The following is a 21,423-nucleotide window of genomic DNA, read 5'->3' on the forward strand; positions in this document are numbered from 1 at the left end:
GTATAACAATATAATTCTAATTACAACTCTCTCACTTTTAGTTATTAAATGAACCAATTATTAGAAACAAATATAAAGAATGTAAGAAAAGAAGAAAATTATATTCAGTTACAAAATGTTCGCCACTTATTATCGCATGGGAGGCGTAATAGAATTGCATGCTAATAATTAAAGTCGCCAAAGGCTGTCAAGTTACCATTTCATTTATTGTGATTTTATATGCAGGTTAATTTTCTTTATTACTATATATAATATATAAATTCTAATAGCCTTTCTTGAACGATTTGAGTTTTTCTTTTGGAACGTTTTGCTGTTTGGGCAAACGTCTGCTGAAGTAAGCGAAGAGACATTGATTTGGAAATTTTCGAATCGGAAAACAAAGACGTGCACATGAGGTGTTGAAATCTCAAGGCAGCAGGAAAATGTTGTTTGCAAATGCGGAAATTTTGACAATCTGTAGAATCGCGGCGTCAAACCATAAATTCAGAAGGAATTTTTATATAGCATTTCTGTTAAAGAGTATGTTCACGGCAATAAACCAATCGCAAAGAACAAAATCACCGAAGCAATCGTCAAGCCAAACGGTGTAAAGTCTTTGGACGTTAGGAAAAGCGCACGCGTTCTATTAGGAAACGGCTGTTAAAAGTTAAGATTTGAGAAACGGTATTCTTATTAACAAAGGAAGAGTCCACGTTAAAGCGTGAATGCCTTAGTTTATCTTGTAACCTTACGATCAAATAAGAAACTCAAAAATCGAATTAATCCAACTAGAATCGAAGTAATCTAACTAGAGTCGTACTTGTCTGTTTCCGATTTTACTAATCACATACATATCTTTGTAATTCAGAGTTCCAAAGACAACTTGCGATCAAAGAGAAAATACGTGCAATATTAATCAATTGGATTTACGTATGCGAACTTTGAATGGGCTACCAAGACATTGCAGCTGGTCATTGCCGTTACTGATCAACATATTCAAACTGTTAAGGCTTCGGCATGTGAAACATGAATTTCAGTTGATCGGGCTGATCAACGCTTTCGTGAATGAAAAAGTCTGCTTCTAAAAGTTGATTAGTTTTGTTAACCTTGTTGATGATGCGTGTAGCAGTTATCAGAAACGGGAAATACGCTTGAAATTTGAATTGAACTGCAGTCCATTTTGACCATATATATTTTGCGTAGCTTTTCGAACATAGCCGCTGCCGATTTCATTCAGTACGCAGAGTCTAAGTACTTTGCGGAGTTAACTGTAAATGAAAGGGATGCGGTTCACTATAAACCTTCAAGAATTGCTGCCTATGCGATCGTTTTTTCTGTTTTTCAAGGAAAACTTTCCAAGGCTTTTGCTGATAGTTTTTGGCCAGCTCCTTTACAAAGCTATACTAAATGCCAGATTGAGTACAATTTTGCATGCAATTCGCCAAATGCCAAATTAAAGGCAACAAGTTTTTCAATATCACTATGTTAACACGAAGCGCTAATAGAAGAAGAGAGGTGGAAGCAGACTGCAACTTAAAGCTTTGACAGTAACAGTTATCGTTTTTATTTAATGTTTAAATATTTAGCATTATTGACATCCCAAAAACCTTAAGGGGTTTTTTGTATGTATTTTGAAATTCAAAAAAATCCACATAGTTTTTATTTTTCATCTAACAAATCCGACATTTCAAGAATATTTTCCTAAGGCCAGAGTCCTTAGAGTCAAGTACTAGGCGAGAGAGCCAGGTCATCATAAATAGTTTCGTTGTTAACGGACGATGTGGCATTAATAATAGGTCTGAGGGTTTTGGATCGATATTTTCGGAATATTTCGCAATATTAGAGCTACTGACTGTATTGGTTGGGGAATATTCTTGTTAAAATGGATTTATTTCTTAGATTTGTTGAGGTTCACGACAAATTCGCCGGGAGAGTCTTCTGGCTTTTCAGTCAAGTTGCTAGCGTTCAGCTTTAATATGACTTTTCCATGTTAACCTTTGGTCAATACGTTTGCCAAGATATTTTACATAGCTATGGATAGGGATATTATTGCCATCCAAAAGTAACGAAGGTCAAGAGCCTTTAGGTTTTTCTGTATTTATAATCCATATTCCACTTGTTTAGCCAAAGCGAAGTGTTCTTGAGATGATCTTGTAGCTCGTAGAAAGCATTTGTAGGATTACTATATGAAAATAGATTTTCCGATCGCTGACAATATTTTAACTGCGATATACGCGACTGGTTATGTCAAACTTTAGATGTGTTTTCCTCGAAAGCTTACTTTAGGTGAACTTGATTTCACATAAACGAATGCAGCGATCATATTTAAGTTTTGCACACTTTCTCTAAAGAGGATTATATAGTGTTTGGACGTGGGATTTTTTCTTGCTTACACCTTCTTTCACAAGGTAAGGTAAAGTCCAAATTTGACCGAAAACCGTATTTTATTACTTACAGCTCTGCCAAAACTTCGAACTTCAATCGTTTTTTAAAATGTTTAGATCAAACCTGGTTTGCTCGCATCTACTGGTAGGATCAATCGACACGGAATGGACAGGGATGGGTTAGTTTGACGGATGCTTCAGCCTTCCTTGATCAATGAATCGATTTGAGCATGTGTGTGTAACATTTCCGTGGTCGTAAAAATTAAGATGTCGCTCTCGAATTCTGTAAAGATATTGAAAAACTTTCTGACCGTAGTTGGGTAGCCGAAATCGGCTAAAAAATTCGCCTAAGGTACAACGTAAATTGAGAACACTCCGGCTTTCAAAAGCAAAATAAGGGGAAATTTTTCCTGGTTACTTGTAAACTACAGCAGATACAATCATAATACTTTGTACATGATGTGTAAATGATTCGCCAGTGTATGTGTCAAATTTGAAGAACGTTGCTCGCGTCTCCTGAATATTGCGGAATAACGTTCATTCTTCTATCAAATCGTTTGCCTATCATAGTGGGAGGGTTTGCGTACAAAAATTCCAATTGTGCTCAATATGTTTGTGACTTTTGCGCAATGTTTTCCACGTGTTGACTTTCAGATAGGAATTTAGTACTTTTTCCATCAGTTTGTTAAGTAATATGAACTGGCTTAGCTAATCTTGAATTATTCGTTACCATAGTTGGCTGCGAAATTTCGCTTATGCTAAATTTCAAATTTGAATTTTTTTAGAAACACAGAATGTCTTAAAAGCTTAATGTTAATGTGCCGGTACCGCATGGTTTTTTTTTTTTTTTTGACCAACCGTGGTGGTCGGGAAGAATTAAAGGATAGAAGAGAAAAGAGGGGAAAAGTACTTTTGTGTACGTTCGACCTGAAATTGGAGACGTCCGGACAGATGGGCAAGACCGCTACCACCACCTACAAGGCTACTCCAAAGGCCGATAGCACAATCAAAGAACAATGAGTCACGCCAGTGTGTTGCTGAAAAAGCCGACTACTTCTCTTAAAGAAGTTGACTGTTAAGCAAAAGTCTTTCATCGCCCCGGAACGCCTGCCGTACAACAAATCTGCACGTAGGTAAGAGAAAGGCCTTGGCTAAGAGTAGCGGGTGTAGCGCACATCCTCTGATTGCTTATGAGCGCTCTGAGGGCTCTTTGCTGTACGCGACAAAGACTAGAGACTTCGTCCACGCCACGTCCAGTGAATTATGCTCCAATTTTGGCCAGATACGGTTTGATGCGTATTTGACATCGTTTTAAATAGCCTGGGCTCGTGATAGCGTTTGTTGCGGAAACATGTCTAACAAACATCATATTTTTCTTCTTCTTCTTCATCGACCCCATCAAAGAAAACAGATAATTATTCACTAATTTTCCTGTGTGTTAAGAGAGAGGATTGCGTTAGAATTAATCCCAATTGTCTACTTTGATTCAGATAAAGGGTTTGATGTTCTAGGCAAATATAGTTAGCAAAGATAGAAAACAAAATTGAAATTTTAATAGAGATCTGTTAGTGCCATTGAAAAAATTGCATTTGAATTTTAGTAAGAAAACGGCATGAAATTTTTGCTGACCCTAATATAATGATTTATCTTATCCTGGCGTAAATGGTTTCCTTTGGTAGCGTTAGCAATAGTACAACATCTGGCTACGGTTTGTCAGGTTGGTTTGTCTTTTCAACTCAAGATAGGCATTCCTTAAGTTCTGGAATAGTTTAACCAGGAAATGTTGTACCCTTGTACGCATACGGCCAACAAACGTGCACGCACCCGTTTTGATGCATGGCATTCGCAACTTGCTTTAAGATTAATCAAAAAAAAAAAGAAAAAAAAAGGCACCCAGCTTCCTCAATTTGTTCTTGTATTATACATTATTTACTTAAGGTTTCGTTGTGCGCTGTTGATGTTGTGAAAAATCTGTTAATTTACTCGTTTGTCTTTTCTGCTGCTTTGTGGTCGTTTTAATAATGATTTCAATGACTGAAACACTTTATAACTGTCAGGCCAGAGGGCGGTTATTCTAAGCATATCCTACATGTACGCAAGAACGATATGTGTTGTGGAAAATATTTATTTACGTTAGTGTTGAAACGAATAGAATATGTATAGCAATACAATCTTATGTTACATACATATGTAGTGCAACAAGTGCTGGTAAAAGATAGCAACGTTGACTATTCATATAAAAAACACTCGTTATTGTACTTATTGTCTTCGTATGTTTATATATGTAATGGGTGTGTGTGTCTTGTGTATGAACAGATATGGTTAAAAATAGTAATAGTAAAGGCAATAGATCATCATCACTGTCATCGTCATCATCATCATCATCATCGTCATCATCATCATCGTCATCATCGTCATCATTGTCATTTCAGTTAGTTGCGAGGAAGATATAAAAAAAATAAATAAAAAAAATAAAAGGAGGAAAACGAAAATTTTCTCTGCCAAGAATTGCTGCCGTTTGTACGGAAGAAACATTATAAATTACAGTTAAAACAAAAATTTGATTTGTTGCTAAGTTCTTCTACACCTACATCACTATGTGTTTATATGTATATAAATATATAAATGCATGCATATACATATATGAATAGTAGGTGCAATAAAATTGTCTTTTCTGTCGATAGATTTTCGTTGTGCTCTTTACAAAATGTAATTTCACGATTGTCCCGAAATTCGTATATATTTTATACCCCCGGCGAAAGAATTGAGAATACATATATAAACATACACATTCACATGCACAAATCTATAAAACTTTGGCGATCTTATTTTCCACACCGGCCACAGTAACCAATGCACAATAGAATATGTATTATACATGAGCCCGAGGAGGTAAACACTACAAAACTTGATAAAATTGTAGTCATTTGCAACCTGACAGCTATGCCATGTCTACACACCGAGCTAAGTTAATATATATATATATATATATATATATATATATGTATATGTATATGTATAGAATAAGTGACTTGACATGCGATCGCATAATGAACGGAATGCCATATAAAATGGAAATGTTTTGTATTGCTTGGGTCATTGAATCGTTAACAAAAATTAAATAAAGAAAGAAAAAAAGAAAAGAAAAGAAAAGAGAAAAAAAGAAGCGAACGCTTCATATACCTACCTACCTACGGTGAGAATTGAACTGACGATGAACCTACATATGTATCGTCGTATACCTCTATCCTTTTGCGAATAATAATAACGAAAACGTTTTTTAGGCCCTTTATTAATTCAGCGTTACAAAATAAAGTGCAAAATATGCATTTCTTCGATATTTTTGTGTTTTTTTTTTTTGATTTTTTTGATTTTTTATGCGGTTTGTGTTAATGTTATGCTTGATCTCGTGTCGAAAAGGGTCAATTGATGTTCTTTGTGATGACGGCCGGTACGGTAACAACAACAATGTTGACTACGGCGACGGCGATGGCAACGACGACAACGACAACGACAACCACAACGACAACGACGACGGCGAGTACGATACGATAAATGACGAAAACGACCATCATCAGAAACAAGTTAAAGTATGTTGTTCTGTGATTCTGTTGCAAGCAGCCCACTGCAAAAGTATTTGTATAACTATAAGATTAACATGACTATGGCTAATGCGCTTTCCTGTGATTCTTGTTACTATTATTTTTATTATTATTATTTTGGCTTTTTTGTACCTATTATTACTTAATAGCGACATACTAGATATATCAATCATTTTGTAACATACGAAGGAAACCGAAATTGACTTAAACTATTTCTCGTTTTTTTTTTTTTTTTTTTTGTTTTTTCTGTTTCAAGATTAGCAAATTGATAGAAGAGATTACTTTAGATGAACGGTGGCATACCGCATTCCAAAACGATTTACATGGATTACGTAAGATCAGCGGTATTATCAATAATTCGCGAGATAAGCAGTACATAATCACATATGGAATATTTCATAGACATTTCCATATACCTGGGGGAGCTTGTTGTTAAAAATGCTATTAAATCGCCGGTATTATTAACACGTTAAACGTCAAGTTCAGTGTCCGCAGCCGATGACTGAGTGATGAGTGTAAAGCTTGATGTAAAGCAAAAAAAATTTTTATTCTTATTGAAAGAATTCTCCTAAATAGATAATCTGTGGTGGGTGATACTTGAGAATTTCTTTCTAAATATAGTAATCTTTTACTATGATATGTAACTATCTTTATACAACTTTTCTTTTCTTTGAAAACTCGCGCGGCAGTCAATGAGTTAAGAAAGTCTTCATGTGCCACACAATCGAGGGATGTCGGTAATACCCCGATGGATTTTAGATATGTACGCCTTTCGTGAATTCATTTGAGCTTGTCCGTCTGTCCATCTGGCTATCTGGCCCTCTTAATTCTAGCTATGCATTTTGTGTTCAATTGTCAGGTTGTCATTTTTGAGGATGTTTGAACGCAATCAAAAACGCAACACGGACGAATTCGGTTGAAAATGGGTTCGATTGCATTTTTACGATTGCTCCCCGTTCACTTGAGTGCAGCCGCCCTCTACCTGTATCCTCCCATTTCTTTCCAATCATTACTGTAAATACATGAACAGCGGGCATCCCGTGAGTGCATCGTACGCATGCAAACAATAACAACAACAACAAAAAGAAGAAAATAACGCCTAGTTATGAAAGTGTCGCTGTAGAAGAAAACTTGACATTTCGCAATTCGCCAAATTGTTCGATAAAAATTGCTGAGAAATAGTATTTCGATATACCAAATTGGTGTGAAAAATTTGGACCGCATGGATCAATTTTAGGGGGGAGGAAACTCTTCCCGCGTAACTACTTCTAGGAAAACTGGGGCTTTCCGTGGTAATCAGATCTAACGTCTAATACATTATGATGAAAACCGGTCCGTAATAGTAATTTGAGAAAAAAAGAACTGCAGCAATCACGTACGACCCATCTTTTGGACTCCTCTCCGCATAAGGGTTCTCACAAAAAGTAAGCCTTTGTATGACAATAAACCCAACAAATGCCTTCGGATCCAAATAGCTAAAGAATAAGAAGGTCTTTGACAAGAAAATTAATTTATTAAAATTTGGAGCCGACCAGTACAAATTTTGGACTTCATCGGAAAGTATGCCTCCCCTAATAAACAAGGAAAAGGTGTAATTTGACGGCGAAAATGAAACAAAAGTGTAAAGAAGTGGAAAGGAAAAGGTCGGCATGATCCGATTATAATTTTTTTGGCTTATTTCGCATTATTTTAGGTGAAGTCACGATCGCGATTGCATAGGTTCGATAATGTTTGTTGTTTTCCTAACCGTCCGAAATAAAAGGACTCCCCCCGGTTATATTAAGAATTTTCCAGACTTTTTTACCTGCCACGTGGGAAATGTTGTTAAAAATTCTAAAAACCGATGAAATCATTAAGAAACTTTTTTTAGGTACTTGTAAGTTTCCTAAATTACGGGTAGATGCGACAAACTCAATTAGTGGATTTTCATCACTCATCTTTATTTTTGCAACAGAAGTTTGAGCAAAAGTCGTGCCTTATTTGGCGAGATTTCAAACATTATTACAATAAAACAATCGGCATCTTATCACTCTATCAAATGAGTGGCTTTTGTTCTAGCTACTATCTGGCTGTGCACATATCTCTCCCTTTCCTTATTAAGATACTGATCGTTCTTGCCCGTTCCTCATGCATCAACACTGTGACGATTAGAAGGGAATGGGATAAAAGGAGTGGAGTGTGACTGCCTGGGAGGTAGAGCATTCACTATAGTTCAGTCACATGCTAATCGTAATTAACGTTTGATTTATCCGGATATGAATCTAGATGTACCGAGTTGACGATCACGCTTCTTATCTTCTTCTCTAAGCAGTCGCTTGGAGCCAAAGAAAGAAACAAAAAAATTGTATTAATTTTGCTAAAAATCTTTAACACCCAGTATCTGAAACTAGCATTTTTTTTTTTCAATTCGGAAAAGATGTTGGAACCAAGTCTGTTTTTACAGTGCGTTTACAGACGACCCTAATAAATATTATAAAAATTTGCTCATTGAAATCTCAAGAAAGCTTCTAAATCGGTGTTCTTTGTTGGTAGTAGTGTTGGCCTCGGCTAACATTTATGTTTCTTTTTTGCACTGAAGTAATGCATAGAGAAGTTCCTGATCACTATCTATGAAAATGTAAGAGTTGTTAACTGTGTCTTGTTAAGGGGGAAATCAGGCTCATTTCCAGACTGGACTCGACTCGTGGCCGTTGATGGTGAGAACATACGCTACTGGCCTTTGGGATTCATTTTTGCGCTCTTAAGCTTTGCGTTTTTACGCATTCTGTACGCAGGCACAGTCTATCCCACTGAGCAAGTATCTATTCTATTGTAGTGCTTCTAAGCGTTACAAACAGAACGATTAGTGTAGTATGATTTTAGATTTATGCGTATGTTACCTGTACACAAAGTAAGATAGAACGAGATCCATCGAAATCGTACAAATCTTTACAATTAATATTTTTGATATCCTTTTACGAAAATATGAGGAAGAAAATAAGCAATAAAAATGTTTTACTATCTTCATGGTGAGGGTCCACGACTCATCCCAAGGCAAGAATACATTTTTCAGTTTAGTTTCTTCATTTTTTTGTAAAATTCCTTAACTGAATTGCACTTTATTTTTTGATTGAAGGCAAAAAAAATTCTCTTTTCTTTTTCACTTCTCTCTTGCTGCCAGCGTAGAGAGGAAATTTCACATATATATATGCAGTGAGAAAATATTTCATTGCAAGAAACAAATGCCTTCGATTCTGCTTCAATCTGCGTTTGTATTTTATTATTGTTTTTTATACTGATTTGAGATGATCAGTCGTTTGGCTTTTCAACTGGCCTAAAAGGTATCTGAGATGGTAATTCAATTCTTCGTACATCGAGCGTTCGGCTGCATACTTACCTCTACATCGTATAACTAGAGGCAATTGACACTGGATTTGTTGTTGCATTATTCGCAACTAAATTTTGTTCTTTTGTTCATTAAGAGAAGAAATGAAGACAATTTCACAATTGAGCAATAAGCTAATATAACTAGAAACCGTATCGGTTGACATTCGGGAATGCTCTTAAAGAGTAGACTTATCGTTCTGTGAACATTCGCCATTCAAATGTTTAGATATTTTACGAAATTCGTAATTCGCTTGTCTTAAATGGATTTATGTAAAATTCCCATGCCATGTAAAGCTTTGTCTAACCAAATTTTATTTATCTTGTTTTCAAACCAAATCGTTTGTATGTGCCAGACATGTCAATATGAAAGCAGAATTTTAATATAGAAAATACATATTTATTGTAAAAAAGGCCTACACCACCCTACAGGTACTCAGGTAAAGACTCTTCATAAGGAAAGTGGCCGTGAAAAGGTTCGATCCGAACCATTATGATTAGTGTTCGTACTTGGACCAAAATAGGTCAGTGTACCAAATTTCATCACGGACGGATAGACAAGCTTGCAATTGCAGAAAGTGATTCTGGATGTATCTGGAGTCTTTTTGCGGGTTGCATACATTCGCATACTTATGCTACAAGTGCTGGGGGGTGTAAAAGTTGAAAACAGTAAAAATGATTAATGGGTCTTTGGCCCATAGGAGTCTTCTACGCATCAAACCCAAACGCAAGAGTGTTTGCATTGGCATTTTTTGGAAAGAAATTCCCAATTCCTATGATTGAATCTCTTAAGGACGCTTGTTCTGTTTGTATTTTATAAAAGAAGGCTACGAGCGCTTGATCTCCTCCCTATTATGTTTTTGCCGTTTTCGTGCTAATCGTTGCCGAAATCTTCCATATCACACTTAATACGTTTGTGACGGGAGTGAAGTGAGTTACGAAACGAAAGAAATTAAATCAAGTAATCAAGAATTTCTGGCACAGAAGAAGTACACGTGGTTGGGTTCCTTTTCCTATTTTGTTAACCAAGCATTCCACTTCTCGCGCACTTATTTCTTGCACTAAAATAGCAAAGAGCATGAAAACGAATCTAAAACATAAAAAGTAAGAAAAACCACAGGCTACGAAAAAGGAGTTCATTACTTCCTAAAGGAGAAAGTCAGCTGCTTATTATTATATTAATGCGGATTGAAAACCAGTTAAAAAATGTAACTGGAAAACTTTTAGTATTTTCCTTTACTTCAACCACTTTCTGTAGCCGCTACAGGCGGGGCGGCACCATATGTGTGTGTAATGAGAAGAGCGAAGCCACGTCAAGTGTCTTTCTGACATGTACCCCTTTTGCTTTCGCATGATTATCTCTTCAATGGGTTTCTTTATTGTTAGCATATTTCAAAACATGTTTTTATTACTTCTCTTAGCGTCAATGCAAAAGGTAATGAAGCGTCCCTGACTTCTTATGACTACGGCCTCAAAAATTTATTTAGATTATTTCAAACAACGCCTTCACATCCTCGTTCTTACGTTTTTATGTGATTTTTCGATCCAATTCAAAAGTGACTTAAATGACTCCATTGCTCCACAATATCCCTTAAGAGTGAGCAAAATACTGATAGATTTTGCTTTCTTTCTAAATGCAAGGTTTCACAATTACATAAGCTTTACGCCCAACAGTTTCTCCGAATATAACTTTCGTAATCAAAAATCAATTGAATCGAAGCTCTTTTCCAGTTAACAGAAACTCTCGCGTAACCAAAACGTAACTAAATACGTACACGTAAAGTTTAATATAAGTATATATTGATGTATATATATGTGTACGCGATCAATCACTCGAGGAGTTTTCCTTCTACGTGCACTACGGTTATGATTAGAAAGAAGTGAGAAAAGAGAAGCAGACACGGAACGGTTGCCCGACGGATGCTCGGCATGGCTTTACCGACCAAGTATGCTCTATCCCACTGAAAATTGAACTGGCGAAAATTGACTTGGTTATCACGCCTTTTATCCACTTGACTACTCGGTGCAGACACTCTCTTATATAATCTTTCTTACGAAACGTAGACCTTTATGCGGGATATTGGTCTAATTTTCAACACTTCGCAATAAGAAATGACTCAGAATACTAATAAGACATAAAATGTCATTTTTTTTTTTTTTTTTTTTTTGGTCCAATTAATCACCAATCACTCAGGAGATGTCTACTATCCGTGTAACACGGTGATGGTTAGAAAGAAATGAGGAAAGACACGGGCATGTGCTCGCACAGCCCATTGGGTTTGTGTCCAATCGCAAGTGTTATGCCTTTACCGGCTGAGCACTCACTATACGACTAAAGTAAATTCTACAGCAATTGCAATTTGAACCCGCCGACCAATGACTTCTTAACGGCGATTCTTATCCGCTCGGATATTTGGCTTTGATATGTCTATTTGTTGCGTTCCGTCCCGGACAAGGGTTCTTATGAACGATCAATCTTTATCGGCTGACTAGGACGACGAGTATGGTCAAACCGAGCTGAGGGTCGAGCCTGCGCATATCGACTTAATGGTCGCTAGTCTTATGGACTATGGACGTGACTATGGGATAACTTATAAAATGCTGCGTAATTGCACAGAAATAAATTTATGCACGATGCGTTATACTATCGATATATCGAATAAATGAATCTCTTCTCTGCATTAACAGATTTGGTTGAAACCATCTCTGGCCGTGGGTTCTTTTATTTTTTATTTTTGTTAAAATTTATAAGTAAATATTTTTGTTTTTATTTAAAGTAAAATTAAAAGAAAAACTCTTGACAGCTTTTGATGACAAGGTTTGACAATTTTTCTGCTGTGTGTGATAATGATTATATTCCAGAAATCTTGTGAATTCTTTCATATGCCCACAATTGGTGTTGTCAGCTTATTTACTACTGTTGTTACAGCAACTATCAGCAGAGTAGACTGCTGAGAGAAAAAAAAAAGAAGAAAAATAATTCCGTATACATATGTAAATATATACATACTTTGTTTGATTGAACTTTCATCACTTTGGAAAGAGACTGATTCCCGCATGAACGAATTATATTTATGCAGATGGATGGAATCAAAATGCGAATTGTAAATGTGTGCAATGGAACGTGTAGAGTATGCTTGCATGTGTTACATTATACGTATACTTGTTTGTACATATATGCAAAGAAATATATGGATTGCATAAGAAAACAGTATTCGGCAGCTGTTGCAGTTGTTGACCTTTTAAGTACAATGGACAACAATACTAACAACAGTAAATTTGAGTTTTTTTTTTTTTTTTTTTTTTTTTTTTTTTTTTGCATTTTTTTTGTTTTTTTTGCATTGATGTCTGTGCGAGAATAAACGAATATCATCTAGTAAGTATATATAAGTGGATGGTCTATACATACACATTTACAAGTTAGTGTGTGTGAATATATTTTTGTGTTTATGTTTAAAGAATAGAAGGAGTTTGGGTTTTATAACAGCGCTATGCAATAGTCGATATCATGGTTATAGTTGCATTAGTTGTTGTTATTATTGTTGTTATTTTATTTTATTCTATTTTTTATAATGGTTTGTTTCTTTGTATAGCAAGCATTTGTAACAGATGATGCGTTCTGAAGACAAACGATATCCACTGAATAAATCAGTGAGCGTACACATACATACATACATACATACACACACACATTCATTTATATATACATATATATATATATATATGTATATATATATACATATATAGACATATACATATATATATACATATACATGTATATACACGCTCGCATTCGCCCTCAAATATCTACACAATTACCCAGAACTCTTTTAAGTACCAAAAGTGCATCAATGAAGCATTTGAGTTACAAATACCAAAAACAAAAAATCAAAACAAAACTAAAACAAATTGTAACAACGCGAATAATTGCATTTGTTGGGATTGATAGTGTAGACCAAGTGTAAGTGCATTGCTCGAGAAATAGTTGTAACAACACCAAACGTACGCCTTATATATGCACAGCAATGGCATGGAAATTTGATTCATTACTGCATCCACAATTATTGTGCATTTGATTTGGTACGGATTTGATCCTTCGCTGTCATTAATGGGCCAAAATATATATATATATATATATGTGTACACGTACATGTACACAAACCTAAGCATACACATTCACACACTTTACTAAGATACCCAGATACTATTGTTTCGTAACGGCCACAAAAGCAATTTCTCAATGCTAAGCTTCATATGAATATATTTGTGTTTACATACATTGTATGTATGTATGTGATGAGGCTGTTGATTCCATTCTGTTGTTGGCTGTCTGTTTATCGTGTGAATAGTTACGACACGACAGGGACAATAACCGCGCGCGCGTTCGTAATTTTCTTCTGCTGGTAGTTGTCAATTTGTTTGAATTTTATTTTATGTTGTTATTGCCTTGATTGTTCTGGTTGTTGTTCTTGATGATGCAGCTATACCACGTGATCGTTCACTATCATCATTTCAAACTAATACACACAATTGTATAGCATGTTATACGGTTGTAATCCTAAATCGTTCAACAAACAACAGCAGAATGTTTTGCTGTACACACTAACAACAACAGTTTTTTGACCCTTTGAAATAATTTGTATGAGCGTGTGTGTTTATAAGGAAAACAAAACACAAAAAAAATAAAAAAAACAAAAAAAACATTAAGTACAATTGTTAAATGTGTAACTTACACATGCGCCATACGCCAGATTTCCGATCGATGGGAGTATTGTTGGGTGTTGTTGTGCATGCATATAATCAAACAACTGCTGGTGCTGTTGCTGTTGCTGTTGCAGTTGCTGTTGCTGCTGCCATTACCATTGCTTTTGATATTACATTGGTGCGTTGGTGGTTCCACGGAGGGTCCAGAAGGCAAGGCGAAGTTTTAAGTATTATAGAAAAGCTAACAAATTTTTTTAAGAGTCTTCACTCACTCACTCACTGAATAAAAGGAAAAAGTAGCCATAGCAATAGCCAGCACACCAGCTAGCCTACCTTAGCCTCAACAGGTAAATACGGATTGACGGTAATTGGTTGACGTTTGTCTAGCATTTGAATTTACGATTGACTACACTCGCACTAACAATTCTACTTCTCGGACACATTGCTCTATGCATATTCTGCCTTTAATGCAATAACGATGATGATAATAAATACTTGTTTACTTATTTCCCATCACACGTACACGTCTGCGTCCGATGTATGTGTGTACAGGTATAAGAGTTAAACAAAACAAATACATTTACAAAATTGAATTTAATTCATATGGTAATCGGTCATGTGGTATTCTATTGTTCATAAGAATAAACACAAACACAAATATACAGTACGTGTAAAGAGTATGCGTACTTGCAAAGTATGTAATAATTACTTTTCAATTTAAATGGCTTAACGGAAATCGCCCATACGATACGAGTCTGCTTGAAAGTAGGAAGGAAATGTTGATCATATGCAGAGCGTTTACAATAAGCCTTTCGCATAGACGGTGATTTCAGTGATTTCGTTAAATGATTTCGTTTGCAAGCAAAAAATTTTCCAATGCTTTTAAAACTTATTGAAAGATAAACCTATGTTTGGATGCGACATCGGTCAATAATGCCCGGGGCTAAATAAGCAAATATATATACTATTTTCTTTAGCAAAAAATCGGTCTTACTCATCAATATAATTTTTTTCATGATCAAATACAAGCAATTTAAAGCTTCCTTACCACTGCTACGCCTTTCGTGTGAAACTTTTGTCAAGCGCTTCAGAACGCTCGGATGCTTCAGAACGCTCTTAAAGTTTGTAAATGGAATGAATTTACTGCTAGGCATCATATCGAGGGAACTTCATGGGCGGAGACGGCAGGTGGAATAACAATTCGAACTTCAATTCATGCGTTTTGGTCATTGCAACCATCGAGCTGTGGGTGGGTGCATTTATTGCTTCGTGAGTAAATGCGGTACTCATTTGGAAAACCGCTTTCTCATGCGCACATTTTCATGCAAAATAGTGAATGCACTATTTCTTCATAATCTTATGATATTATTGACCTAGTGCAGGCAGAAGTCTATGCAATCACCGTATGTGCTTCCGAATACTTAAGAGGGCAATGCAGGGGAGAAGTTAAAAGTTGAAAGGGCAAATGGTAACATCTAGGCTCGAGTCGGAGTGGCTTCGAATATTGGCTGAGCTCAGCAAGCACAATGACATGCACTTAATATGGACGCCTGCCCACTCCGGTATTAAGGGCAACGAAAGGGCTGAATGTGTAGTTGAAAGAGGCGCCTGAGGGACCATGATAGTTCCTGAACCTTTTCGTGGCATAACAAGAATGCGTACAGAAAAAGTCGGATTGCCACTGGTAGCAAACGGGCATGGACGAATATAATAGATATTCTAGATCATGATACACATTGCTAACACTATTATTATTATTATTAATAATAATAATAACAATGATACCTAATGCAAATTCACTTTTTTTTGAATTTTCTGGTGTGACCACCTATTCTGGATATTCGCCACGATCTGTAGCCTTAGGATCTCGTTTAAAATCAAGGAGAATATCTCCAATAGCTCTTCTTAAATCAACGTAATGCACGTAATTTGTTCTTTTCCGAAACCAACTTATGAAACTTGAAGTTTTCCATTGGCTTGAACGTAACAAAAGTAGTGACACTTAAACCAGCGTAACTCGTAAATAAGTGATTAAGAGAACTCGAAATTTTGGTAGGCTTCGTTGGAGTGTTAGGACTTTCTAAAAGTGGATGGCCTTCTACGACCATATATCTTGTCCGATATGTCATAAATTAAACTTGAACTAAAATAAAAATGTACAAAAATCAAAGTAATCCATATAAGTGAAGAGACATTGATTTCGCAGCATAGGAGAGCCCCCAGATGGTGATATGATTAACTTTGACTTGATGTAATTGTTGTGGATTTTCTTAAAATGCTATATAAGTTGAAGATGAAAATTATTACAGTGTACGAGTAACGAAATTTGGCAACAACGGGACAATAAAGGTAACATCGTCACTTATGACGTGAAAATCTCATTTCTTATTAACATTTCTTGCGTCAATTGCATCTGCAACCTGCTAATATGCATCTTCTCAACATTATTTCAGAACAGATATGCCGTCGACTTAATCTTGTCGAATGTCACTTTGCTACGCTCGACTTCAGGCGGCGACTCGCCAGGAAGTCATTCGTCACTCGAATGCCAGGTCACTGATGATTTGTAATAATTGCTCAATAGATCCTATCGTCCGGTGCTACGTTCCTCTAAAGTAGGCCAAGAATAAACTTTTTCTTCTTATCTTTATCAGGCAGCAAATTGGCCGCCCATTTTGCCTACTAAGCGGTTCATCCGCGGTTTTCCCGCTGAGACCGCTGCATAGGCACTTGTCATTCCCTTTATATTAATTTCCCCTCGTTTGCTTTTCAAAGTTTTATTTTACGCTTAGAAGGATTTTGATGCAACAATTAATTTTATTTTATGTCTAAACGAAAAAAAAAAAAAACAAAAAAAAATGTTTGCCATAACTGCATTATTGGTGACATGTGATAGTTATAAACATTATTGTATGCGTTAGTCGCACTACAGGCGGCCGCGTCCCAACCGACATTAGGCGGCAAAGACGACTGCAAAGACCAGCAAAACTTATAAGAAATGAAAATGTTTTAATTGTCGGTTTATAGCCGTGCAATGGCACCATGAGCACCAATGGACAGGTTATCAGGTGTTGGTATTATTATTTTCGAGTATTTTATGTATAAAAGTTCTTCACACTGACGCCATAACAAAGAAATGATACGCGCAATAAAAACTGGTATAGACTGTATGTCACGTTGTGTTACATGCATTACTGAGGATATCAATTAAATTGAAAACGTTAATATCTCTTAAAACGTGTGCAGAAAAGTGTTGGTTAGCGCTGGAAGTTCTTAGACTTGGGCTTGTCATGCGATGGCATTATTATGTTGCAGTCGCTGTACATATTGAAACAACGACGACACAACGGATATGCCTGCGAACTGCATACTGAAGTCATTTAATTTTCCTCAGTACGTACACTATACGGTGCACGTATGATACGCCGACATAAAGATCGAAGAAACAACGACGCAAAGCATTTGCCGCTTAGCGGTTCTTTACGGACTTTATGGTCTTTCATTATATTTACAACATACTCGTATGATATTTAAGATTTGGTCAATTGTACGTGTAACGCATGTAATTGGTTATGAAAGCAAGCATACGCTTAAGTAAATATATTTACATTTTGCAGTGCGATACGCACACGTCTGCTTGTTTATGCTTTGGGTGCATTGGGTGCTTTGGGTGCGCAGGAACGCTTTATGATAGGCCTTTATTTATAGTTTGCATTTTATACATTTTTTATGCGTACGTGATGCGTACATTTTGATAACAAACGCTTGACTTTATGTCAATCACCTTTATAAGGCATACCCTAGACGATCAGTCAAATATGATTAACACGTTACTATAGACGCCATATATGGACATATATGGAAATATTTGCCTATAATTATTTAAGCAGATTTATTTTAAAAGATACACAACCGGTATTATAGCGACAAAGCTCTTTATTCATGCCGAGATATAGTCTAAAATTTCAGAGGTTCCATGGTACGCGTTATAAGCAAAGTGTAAGAAATTGATTTTTGCTTTGGAGGGAATCTTTTTTGATGCCTTTTACATCAAAAAAACTGAACGAAAATTCAAAATAATTAATTGCGGGCGTGACAGACAGTTGGCAAATTAAGACTTTTAGATGACTTTAGCAAATATATTTGTGATAAATTTCGCGGGAAACTGAGTTATAGGAAGGCTGTCAAATTTGGTTCGTGGCTGATGAAAAGCGCGTACATACGGTTTACATACCTCTTTCTAGACGATATAAACGTACGTCTTCAAGGAGTTAATGAGTACACGATAAAGATGCGATAACCATAAAGATTTAGTCCAAAGCAAACGATCGCGGAGTGAATACTACGTCACAATTCAGCTGGTGGGAGTTAAGCTTACGGATGGTAAACTAAGTAATACTGCGGCCCTTATGCCTACATCGCTTCTCTGGCCAAATCTATTTAAAATCTCTGCCTTCCTTTGCATCGATTGTTCGATTTATGTCCCTTCTACGAATTAGAAAACAACCAGTGCTACCACGAATGTACTTGAAAGCTGGTTAATGTTGCCGAAGATGCAAGTGACATCTCTCATGCTTTCCAGCTCAGCTACAGCTTTCATAGCTCACAGAAATTCACTATGGTGCAACTAAAAGAAGAACAAAATCTATTCCGCTAGACTCCTCTTCACTTCTAAAGGTTACACCTTTGCGGGGGTACAAATGGAGAATCAAACCTTAGAGTAGTCAAATATAAAATAATTTAAAATCACATCACCCCTTTGAGATGTTGATCAGTTATATGCTTTAAACTTTTTCTTAGAAGTCGTTCTGTAGATTTAAGTTCTTATGATAAAATATCATTAGACACGAATTTCTTCGAATATTTCTAGCCTTTCAGTTAAAAATGTTTCTATTCTAATAAGAATCTCATAGTTTTTCTCAGACCTTATAAAGAATTTCTTTTGGGCGGATATCAGTGGACTTTATTGTAGATGTAACGTTTTCTTAATTTACGGCTGTCACAATTTTGGAGCAATTAGTAGCATTCATCAATATTTTCTCCCCGGTTGGTTTTTGCAAAAAACATTCGCTAAAGAAGTTAAAGTTTTTTTGCAAGACATAGAAATACAGGAATTGATAAATACCTAGAGCGTCATTATGTGCTTAGCAGACATAATACTGCGCCTATCTCCCGCTATATTTCACTTATCAATCATAGTGTCGCACTTATCACTGCAGTAATGCGCTTACCTGACTTAGTACTATACTCACCTGCTACAGTACAGTACCTATATACCATAGTACCACACTACTATTGCATTGGCTTGCCTTAATGCAGCCTTGGCCTATTGCAGTACTGGTCTTACCAGCCATACTATTGCATTCACCCAGCACACTACTGCAGTAACTTCCCATAGTACGACAGTTATCAGCTCTAGTACTGCACTTATCTGTTATATTGTTGCACCTATCAGCCATAGCATGGTGTTCACCTGTCACGGATCTGCAGCTATCACCCACACTGTTGCGCTACTCACCGAAAATAGCACTGCCTTAGCAACGTACAGTGTACTGCCGCACTACTGCACTTATTTATCATAGTGCAGTATTTATATGCCGTAGTACGGCAATTACTTTATTGCATTCAACTGCCATAGTATCGCATTTAGTACTGCACATAGTACTGCATCTATCTGCCGAGGAATTCTTCTTCCCTTTCATATATAGTTTTATTTCAACGATATATTTAGTAGGGCGGTACCTGCAATGTAAGTGAAACTTTACCCGTCTCCAAGAATGGTTTAAGTTATATTATTAATAAGATATTCTTTTTATATCCGAACAATATGTCTGGAACTCTAACATTTATGAAGTATATGTAATATGTATGTACTAACGTACAGCGATATTATCTGTCGTTTCGAAGGTAATCTTGTGAAAAACGCTTTTATTTGAATTTGTGTTTTTTTGTTTGGTTTTTGCTCGTTAGTATGCATTTTCACAAAATTTCTAAAACCAGTTTATTGTTGTTGTTATTGTTGTTACTATTATTATTATTACTGTTGTTTTACGTTGAAGGCTTCATTTAACGATTTTAAATTACAAGTAAATATCTCTTATTGCCGTGTAATGTTGCCAATCAAATCATTAAAGAGTTTTAAAGGCAAGAATTGTATATACATACACACACACACACACACACACTCACACACAGCCTAACACAATTGTAGTTGCGCGATCTTCATTGTTTTATCTCTTGATGTTGTTGTTGTTGTCGTTGTCGTTTTCGTTGTTGCTCTGCTATGGCCATTTTGTTGTTATTGCTGTTGTTGTGTGTCACGTTTAAGGTGTTATTGCGATCATTGTTACACCAATTATGGAGAAATCAGTTTCCATTGACAGATTAATTGATTGCGTATATACCCATGTGTGTGTGTTTTTGTGCATGTGTGGATTTTCGTTTTTTGAACAACATGTAGTTATCTTCTTAGTCGCTTTGTCGTGTCTGTCTAATTTTAAGCTAATTGTTATTGTCGGTTTTCAGCGAAGTCTAAATGGTGTTGTTTGAGGAAACGAAACACTTTTCTGGTCATGTGTCGTTGTGAAGTGTAAGGAAGTTGAAATGTGATTGAATTGCATTTATTTATATCGGATCGAATTGCATCTCATTTTTAATAAAAATAAAAAAACAGGTTAATCATTGCCTTTGTGTTTATTGAAAACGCACGAGTTTTGTTTTAGTTAAAGCCCAGATTTAAATAAGCGATTAATTTCAAGCACGTTCAAGGGTATGCAACTTACGTTGGTAATCAGCCTCAGCTAATGCTTGAAAAAATGCTCGAACAACTTTCTTTCCGATGCCATTAACACATACGGAAAAGGGTGATGACGACAGGATAAAGTTATCGATTTTTCGGTAGAAGAACGAGAGGCGCAAGTGTTAAGGGATTACAATTCCTCGTCAACCATGAATTCAGATAAATGCTTATGTTAGTTAAATTCTTTAAAGATTATCAAGCGATTGAATGAAGGAAACTCAAGGCCAGGAACATCAAGACGCGGTTTCCCTTGTGCGTGCGTTGTAACGCAACAAGCGAAGCAAGCAAAGTCGTTTAAAAGTTCGATCAATTTAACATTTATTAATATAATTTTTATTAATATACCCTACTACCTTGATCTTTAATCAAAATTTATACAAAAGTACGCGAACCCAACTTAAATTAAAATTTTTGAAATCACTTCGCGGTTTAATGCAATTCATTTTAGGTTCACTACAACATCCCTTAAACCTTGGCTACGTTTTCGCATGTTGAGTGCCTGAAATCGAGGACAATCTGTTAGTGAACTCAACGGACGGAAACGTCCACGTTTGAGCACTTCAGGGTCACTTTTCCGCCGTACCTCCCAAAA

The sequence above is a fragment of the Glossina fuscipes genome, unplaced genomic scaffold, assembly GCF_014805625.2.
Source record: "Glossina fuscipes isolate IAEA_lab_2018 unplaced genomic scaffold, Yale_Gfus_2 27, whole genome shotgun sequence".
NCBI classification, from domain to species: Eukaryota; Metazoa; Arthropoda; class Insecta; order Diptera; family Glossinidae; genus Glossina; species Glossina fuscipes.